Source organism: Strongylocentrotus purpuratus, unplaced genomic scaffold (assembly GCF_000002235.5).
Source record: "Strongylocentrotus purpuratus isolate Spur 01 unplaced genomic scaffold, Spur_5.0 spur5_scaffold_15, whole genome shotgun sequence".
NCBI classification, from domain to species: domain Eukaryota; kingdom Metazoa; phylum Echinodermata; class Echinoidea; order Camarodonta; family Strongylocentrotidae; genus Strongylocentrotus; species Strongylocentrotus purpuratus.
This window is the reverse complement of record NW_022145600.1, coordinates 21,957,608-21,966,872: the sequence shown is the minus strand read 5'-3', so window position 1 is coordinate 21,966,872 and position 9,265 is coordinate 21,957,608. Positions and strand designations below refer to the sequence as shown.

The following is a 9,265-nucleotide window of genomic DNA, read 5'->3' as shown; positions in this document are numbered from 1 at the left end:
CATTTATCATATGTTAAAGGGGGCATTTTTAAAAGGGGGAGGGGCTCATAAAAAATAGGAAAAGGGGCACTTATCCGAAGGACATATGGTACTTATTAAAAAGGCAAAGGGGCACGTGTCACAATAAAAGAGGCAATTATCAGAGAGGTAAAAAGTCGCATTGAAGAGAAAGAGAAGAGGGTTCTTATTACGAAGGAACATTGCACTTATCAAAAAGGAAAAGGAGCACGAGTCAAAGTAAAAAAGGGCAACAAAAAAGTATCAAAAGTATCAAAAGGGGATCCCTCGGAGATAAAAAAAAAAAGAGAGGAAAAGGACAGTTAGTAGAAAAGAAAAGGGGCACTTGTCCTATGTAAAAAGGGGCACTTTGGGGGTACCTGAAAAAGTGGGGGAAAAGTGCCCCGCCCCGGACCACTGCGGAGTGCCGCCTCCGGGCAAAATTGGCAAAAGTGAGAGAAAAAATCCCGTAAAATCATGTCATTTTAGGCAACATTTGTAAATCACTGGTATCGATGTAGAAATAAGCCACTTTTGAGTTTTATAGGGGGGGGGGGGGGTCAACTGCCCCCACTATTAGTACGCCAGGGGCCATGAAGTTTCGTATCTACGTAGGCCTAGAGTCTATAGCCTAAACGGGAATATGGGTTGAAGTAGGGCAATCAGGAAGAAGTGGGACAAATCTCTCAAAACAAGTCAAATTTTAGTCATAAAGTAAGTAGGCCTACTGGAGATGTTAAATTAATAAATCACTTTAAAAAAGAAACTTTTAAAGTCGCTTGTATAACTTACCTAATTATATTTATACGGTTTGGCCCACCGTTTGTCTGAAGTACTTTTCTGCAAATATGAATTGCCTGATACTGACCGCGGTCCATTAGTGTTAAAAAAATTGCATTTACAAATTATAAACGCCCCCCCCCCCTCCCCGTAATACAGGATTTTACTCGAATATACCCAATTTAGACATATAATTATCTTCATTTATCTATTTCATCCTGCAATGTATTGGGACACTCCACAGGATCTGTAAGTCGGGATGTAATGCCCACTAGTTGAAATGCTTTGGTTATGATTTAATTATGTTCTATGACATGTCATTTAATTTCAATAAATATGGCATGGGGTCACTGCCCAAACACAAAACAAAACAAAACAGCAACAAAAAAACATTAATATGCCATAAAGCCCATATTATGGCATCTTTTCCCGATCTTTTCCAGAAATGCTTGGACTTGTGACCGCTTTTAGGTCAGAGATGCCGGGACAGACACGGGTAATTAATCTAATGAATAATTATCTAATCTAACTGTACTATTATGGCATTGAGAAGTTATGTAGGCTATCTTTCAAGAGTATACACATTTCATGCATTTGATTTCTCGGGACATTCTTACTTCACCATACAAATCGACACAATTTTTTTCTTTGCAGATTATGATGTAGATTTGATCTGCGCATGCGCACTGTAAACTATTTTTACCCGATCGGAAAACTGGACCAACCGTCATGGAATTCAAATTTGCTTGTTCGCGATTTGTTGGCTACAATCAAATGACAGTGTTTTCTTCAAAAGTCAGTTTTCATATTTCGGTAAGATTCATTGATTCTGTTGACATAATTTGAGTAACTGTGCTTTCTTAAAAAGGACAATATGATTCTGTTTTCTGTGAGCGATGACGTGTGGCCTGTGGTTCAGGTTCGGAATATAATGAGATGTGCACAGAATGAATGAGTTGTGCTTATCACTGAACGCCATAGCCGTTGCGTGTCGTAGGAAATGATACGCCTACCGTACGGGGTTGGGTTTGGCCAGCACCCGGTCGGTTGAGCTTCCGCCGCGCTGCCCCGTCTACCGGCCCGCGGCTGAGCCTGCCGATGGATGTGTTTGATAATCCATGTAATGCTGTCTGTGAGCATCGATATTGAATTGATTTTAGATTAATTCCCACATTATTATAATGAAGTTCATGCCAATCTTTTAGTTGTTTTACCAAATTGCCAGTAAACGAGAGCAATTTTGCCAAGATGTCACTTGTTTTTGTGCATCTCACCATCTTGCACTTTACTAGTTTAATTTTAAGCAGTGTCATCTGATCTGATCTGATAATGATGATGTGTGTGTCTTGTCTGTGTCTGTGATCGTGGATTTTCACACTGATTTCTTTGATTAAAAAGAAATAGATCTAAGAAAAAAAAATTAGATGCAACATTGCAAGTCACCAATTGTTCGTTATCCATGCCTAGATCTACATGTAGATCATGCAGTTAATGAGTATTTAAAATGAATGCACAAACCGATTTATAAAATGAATAACCCTGAGTCATTACGGTTTTTGTGCTAAACGTTAAACCGTTAAATGTATATCTACGGGCGGTTTCGTTTAACCGTTTTGAAATTTAATTTTACATAGGGTCTACCGTCTAGATGTGTGTAAATTCTCAAGCATTCAGTCATTTCGATGAAGTCATAATGTTTTTAATTACATGTATATCTCCGTATTGGCAATGAAGTCCCGGCAATAGTTATTGTTTTTAGATCTCCGTAAGGGCAATGAAGTCTTGCCAATAACAATAATTATTGTTTTTAGATCTTCGTACAGCCAAGCAACGAAGTCTTGACAATAAATATTGTTTTTAGATCTCCATAGGGGCAACAAAGTCTTGACGATAATTATTATTTTAAGATCTCTGTACAGGGCTACAGCCTACAGGCAACAAAGTCTTGCCGATAATTATTGTTTTTTAGATCTCTGAAGGGGCAACAAAGTCTTTCCAATAATTAGTGTTTTTAGATCTTCGTACGGGCAACAAAGTCTTGATTTGTTCTGTTTGTTCTGCAATCTGTATCAAACCTGTCTTTGCCCATCTGTCTCCCAGGCAAATGTCAGTGTCGAGCCCTGGAATGTGGAGAGAATGATGGAGTTAACAAGTTTCCACAAACAAACACACACACTAAATGTACTAAACAAGTTGACATAATCATCAAGTTTGTTTGTCTAAAGCTACATAAGTTTCGATTCGGTTTGTTCAAAGTTATTTACTAAACAATACAAATACTTGTATTCTGTTGTTTAGCCAATGGGTTTGTACAAACTTCCATGTAATTTACTTAACAATGCCATGATTTAATTGTTAGTCAATAAATATAAACCAAATTTAGATTTAGCTTGGGACAATTTTTTTTTCTTCAGGGCCTTGTAATGCTAACTGCAAACAGTAATAACAGAATTGAGAATACTTTCTTGAGTTGGGTTGGGTGTCTTTTATGAGGCGGTCTAATGGTATGGAATCCCCTCACACTGCCAGTGTAACTACGGTACATGTACATGTAGCTTGCAGAAATTTGACGGCTTTCTTTTTCAAAAGGAAATGATGGTTTTGTACAAAGGAGTGATTCACTGTCAGTTGCTTTGTGGAGATAATTTTGTTCATTCAAATTTTAAAGTGTCTTATTGGCACAGCAACTGTGGTAATTGACAGGTTGACAGATTCCATATTTTTGATTGATTGCATTGCATGCATATATTCGGATATTCCCAGACTATAAATTTTTCAGAAGAGGAGGGAAGAACAATATAAAGTTTCCCAAGTAAGTTTAATTTCTGTTGATGTTTCTTTTCGGTTTATAGCTTTGCAGTGAAGAATAGGTTAGTTTTTAAGAACCAACTTTTTTCTTATACCGGTAACTATGAAAAGCATAAACTCAAACGAAAAAAAATACTGAACAAATTTCAGGGGCTACTTTTCAAGCTTGCTTGCATGAAAATAACACTCTTTAATTTGTTTTGCATTGAACTTTATGCAAATTTTTTTGGGCTCTTTTATGACTTTCAGGGGCTCTTTTTAGCATTTGGGGGGCTAATTCGCCCAGAGCCCCCGTGTATTTTTTTCACTGAACTCAAAATATCACCATTTTGAAGTAATGTTAAACTGATAATTTGTACTACGAAGCCATGTAGTTGTCTGTACTTTTTTCTTGAAAGTGTTGGGTTTTATATTTTGAGGTCGTGCGGGACTGCAGGTGGCCATTGTAATTCCAGGGTATCTTCACTATCTTGGGAGAGTTTCCTGTATTTTCTCTGTAGTACTTTTATATGTCATGTGTTTGGATGACAGGCAGACATGGTATCAGAAAGATTTACCGGTAATAATATTTGAATATAATTACAAGTACGTGTATGTGTTGAGATTTGAGAAGGTAGGCATACTGTACATGTACTGATATGGATAAAGTTGCACACTTATAATTTTCTAAATTTTTTCTTAAGTTATTTTCTTTTCTGAATGAAGTGTACATGTCCATGTGCAGAAATTTAAGTGATAATTTTGTGCAAGTGAATTATATTTGCATGTACCGGTAAACTTGCATACAGTCACACCTCAAATTTGGGCTGATAACCCATTGAGGAAGCCTCGCTGATAGCTACAGTTATGGACCAATATCCTGTGACAGTGCAAAACAGGTGAGCAAGCCTGCTGCTGGACACACCTACCAAAGCAATAGGTTCTCAGCTATGAATATGAGCTATCTCTGTACAGGTAATTCCTGCAAAGACAGTGATCGCTGGATGAAATGATCACTTAATTCACTTTCCCAATATCCACATGGCGGAGGTTTGCGAGTCTGTCTGTGTCACAGGGGTTTAGCGGCTAATGCCACATTGCATGGCTAGGATGTGAGTCACATGTCATGATCAAATTATGAGGTAACCATGTTCATTAGGACAAGACAGGACGCCTGTGATGTGTTTATGAAGTGCAAACCGAATCCGTAGCCTTAAAATGAGCTTCAATGTCAGGTTAGTTGATTTCTTTGAAAGAAATAGATATCATATCTGAATCTGAATTCTGAAATCTGGTCTTGACTACCGGTATAATAATAATATTCCCCTTTTATATAGTGCTTAATACAATGTCTCTAAGCGCTTTACAGATATTTAAATAAGCACTTTACAGAATGTACTGACCAAGCAATTCTCACTCATGTACATTACGTGTAGTTAACAGATAGCTGCTTGCAGGAGGTATTGCTGAAAATAACAAGTACATGTAGCATCAATTAGAAATAGATTCTCTGCTATCTTTCTGATGGACTGTCAATATCACAAAGAAGAATTTCTGTTTACCGGTATATTTGATCAAAGTTTCAAACTGTCAGGGAACATTTCTGTATAAAATTACCTTGAACGTGAAACTTTTTATGTAAGGTAGTCTTCGGTTGCGTTTATCAACCAGATTTTTGGCTAGAATCAGGTTTCTCAAACGTCTTTCAGGCAAATTTAGAAAGTGATTAACGCAAAGCCTTTTTTAAAGGGCTTTAGATATGGGCATATCTAAAGACGCAAAAAGGTGTGTTTTGAATGTGACATACATCCAGAATCACGTTTCTGAGAGATCGATAAACGCAAAGCTGTTTTGAACTTCACATACAAATAGGAATTCCCAGGCTAGTCTGCTTCCCGGGTCAAACGACGCTGAGCAGCTGGGAAGAGACAAGGACTTTATTGTGAATCGTGAAGAGTCGATAAACGCGACATCCCGCAAATCACGATCGTATAGTGGGGTACGATATGTACATATCTAGTGGCAAGCCCCGATAAACGCGCCCTTAAAGATACGAAAATACGCAAAATTATACTGTAGTACTCCACAAAACCGAAGTCCACTGTAGCAGTTCTCCAACGTTTGGAGGGCTGACACAAGTACAGGCAAACTACATGTACAATGTACACAGTACTATCTAGTTTGACCTAGACACTATGAAATGTCTCATTACTAATAGTGCGCTGGAATATAATGTCATAAAAGCGGCTTCCTTCCTATCCCAATTTCCTGGTCAGGTTGTTCAGATCGACCTCTAGTGACTTTGCTAAGTCAGGTCTAAATCGGTGGTGTAAATGTGCACACATTGACATTGTACGTACTATCGGTATGTCTACAGTTAGTATGTACCGTACAGTTGGAAGGGGTTGCATGTAACTTCCAGTCTCCACATTTCCATATATATGTTAAACAACATTAAAAAATAGGACAATTGAATGCAAACCAATGCATGCTCAAAGGTTACTAAAATAAAACACAGTCATAACATTTAATATATAACTACACCCTGTTATCCATTTATAATTATTACGGTAAAGGGAAAACAAACAGAAAGAAAGAAGCAGGGAAAAGTACTTCTTCTTTAGCCCTTGATTATGAAACTTGCATGAAAATATTTGGTTATGCAAATTCATACCCTACATCTTTATCAACTTGGGAAGAGGACCCTTTCTCTCGCTTGCTTGCTCAAATTTTCTGCTAACTTTATGCTAAATTGGGCCATGAAAATTTGCCCAATAGACCCCCCCCCCTCCCTCTATTCAAGATAATCTACATGGATATTTGTTTTGTGATTGTAACTTGTCTGTGCAAGTTATAGTCTCTGAACTTTTGCAAAGGTATATTAGACTTGATAAAGAGCACATAAATGTAATTGACAACATCATCTTTGTGAAACTCATTCCCTAATAAACATTTAACGGTACATGTAATGTACAAGTCCAAGTAGATCGTGTGTTGGAGGATATGCAAGCTGTACATGTGAACATTCCATGCATTGTTGACATGCTTTAGCTCACTGATAATTCTATGAGTGATAGTGACATGTACACACAGGCATGCACTTTTTCCAAGATTGGTTGGTGCTCAATGTGCCCACACATGCATGATTCCTCTCTTTATTCATTGTTGAATCATGAAGATTTACCATTGTAAGATTGTACTGAACTTTCCACAAAGGTGCCTGTTAAACACCCCATCAAAGAAAAAAGTGAAATGCGATATTGGTAATGAATGATACTGTATAGGCAATTAAGAGGAAGTACATGTACAACAGTACATGTATGAAATGAATGTGAATGTACCGGTATCTATTTTGAAGAAGATTGTTAAAGGACGTGGAGCCCTTCATGCAGGGTCGTCTTTTAAAACTTTTTTTGTTGTTGGGGGGGGGGGGGGGGGGTATTACAAATTTGTTACAATGTTGCTGTTATTATAAGTAAATGGTAATAGTAAACCAAATCCATTGAAGAAGTAAGTAATGGATCTACACCTGTTCATACATTTGTGAATTAGTAGACTGGATTTGTTTCAAGAGAATCAAATTTTAGAATTTGCATTTCATTATAATAACTTGCTGGCTTGATTGTACAATGTACATGGAATGGGACATAGTTGTTAACTTGTTATCAATAAATGCTATTGGCTTTGAAGATTAGGAAACAGAAGGCTAAGCTTCTATAATTCAGTTGTCCTTGCTCGGACTACGATAATCTTGGAACAACAAGGACATTAATTCACAATTATGCCCCGTCTTGCACCCGATGGACAATATCTAAATCTGATACCTCAGTCATTACATGAGTTCATTATTGATGCATTATAACTCATCGTAAGGCCCATATCCCAGCATGATCCAATCATGGATCTACTAAAAAAGTCCATGATCCAATCGACCTGAGACGGAACAGTTCCATTTGCTCTCAGCCTTCAAAGTAGAAATGTCTTATGATGTATGTCACTGTCACAGCGTACTGCTAGGTCAATCGGTGTACACTCTGGGTTCATTAGGGGACTTGACATCTACATCTATCCATGTGCTTGATGTAAGCGACTATTTTTAGCAGTGATTGGTAACGTGAGACGGCATGCGTGGGACTGCAGTAATACAGTACTGTGATGAAAATGATCATTTGCTGCAAGAACTACAGTACCGAGACGGTCATGGACGTTTGTTAATGTGCAGTCTTCCAGTGAAACTGATCAAATGCTTCCTGCAAATGGTGACGTTTGTTTTGTCTTAAATATGTCTTTGCATGTATTGTCATTATGGCTGTCAGACAATTTAGTTGGATGTGATTTTATGTGCATTGCTTGATTCATTTCTGGTATGGGACTGTTTCAGATGGTTACATTGAATTGCAGGTAGCACCATTCTTTACTTTTTTCTTCTCATTGGAATGATTATAATTATTGATTTCATAAAACTGGTGTTTCTAATTATTTTTACTTGTAGATTCAAATTTTTATTTCAACAACTGATATTTGTACATGTACTGTACATTGTAGGTTTTAAATGCTTGGTATTGTATGATTAGGATATTCATTCAGTTGGACAGCATTTTAGGACTTGAAATGATTTACTGGGTCAACGTTTTCTTATCCTTGATTAGTAACATTCCATGGATTTATTCATACTTTGGCACAAATACTGCTAATGTAATAGTAATAGTGACATGGTGATTTGAAGGAACAATCAAATACAGCAGGTTGTGAAGTTATTGCGTGGTCAATATTGGTTTGATTGTTTGACAGTTTGGTTATTTAAATAGTGCTGCTTTTTGTCACATGGACTTCTACATAGGAAATCAGAGATGCGTTTCCTACATTGTATTTCCTTTCCTTTTCAAAGAAACACTACGTGTATTTCTTTGAGAAGTATTTCAGTGGTCGCATGATTTCAATTAGTTTGAGATTTCTACATACATGTATACACTGTACATGTATTCTGATATTTGAATACCGGTACATACAGCATGTACATGTATATTCTTTTTAACTTGGGCAATTCCAAAATGTAGTTTTCAACAGGGTATTATGTTGAGAAAGGGTTTGAAAGAGATGAGAGGGGTTTGAAAGAGATGAGAGAGAACAAAATCTCACATACACATTCATTGTACATGTACATGAACTGTAATTTCGAGTTTGCATTTATAAGTAGTAGTCATGGCACCATGACCATAAATGGTCACAGCCATGATGAAGACAGGGTCAAAACACAACACCTTTCATTATCATTGGGACTAGGTAGGTGATGGTTTGATATCGCATTGAACCTTCATGGATGATATCTCTGTCTTCACGGAACACTATACGTCTTGTGCCGTGCCATACTGTGTCACATCTGTTTTTCCAATGTTTTATTCATTTGTACAGTGTAAGTTCACTCTAAGTGGAGATGTTCACCTCAACCCAAATTCTTGTTGTGTTGTTTGTATCACATCAGATCATGATGCACTGTGATACTGCAACTGTATGCATGTACCATAATACACAATGCTACAGCAGTCAGAGTTTTGAAATTGGAATTAGTGAAATATGCCATTATGATCCTCGGCCTTGAAGGTTATTGTGGTTTACGATGCAGGTCTTCATCCTGGAGTATTCTCCCAATATTCTTTGTAACGTTCTTTCAAAAAAACGATAATATTAAAAAAATTAAAAT

At 37.2% G+C, this 9,265-nt stretch overlaps 1 protein-coding gene across 2 annotated transcripts in view; it reads left to right on the top strand.

Annotated features, from left to right (window-relative positions):
• Positions 1-1,477: 1,477 nt before the first annotated feature.
• The window catches only part of LOC578030 (transforming acidic coiled-coil-containing protein 3), a 44,412-nt gene continuing 36,624 nt past the window's right edge, over positions 1,478-9,265 (top strand). For both annotated transcript variants that reach the window (XM_030985818.1, XM_030985816.1), the window contains exon 1: positions 1,478-1,590. The gene's annotated coding sequence lies outside the window, so the exon portion shown is untranslated. The remainder of the gene's footprint in view (positions 1,591-9,265) is intronic.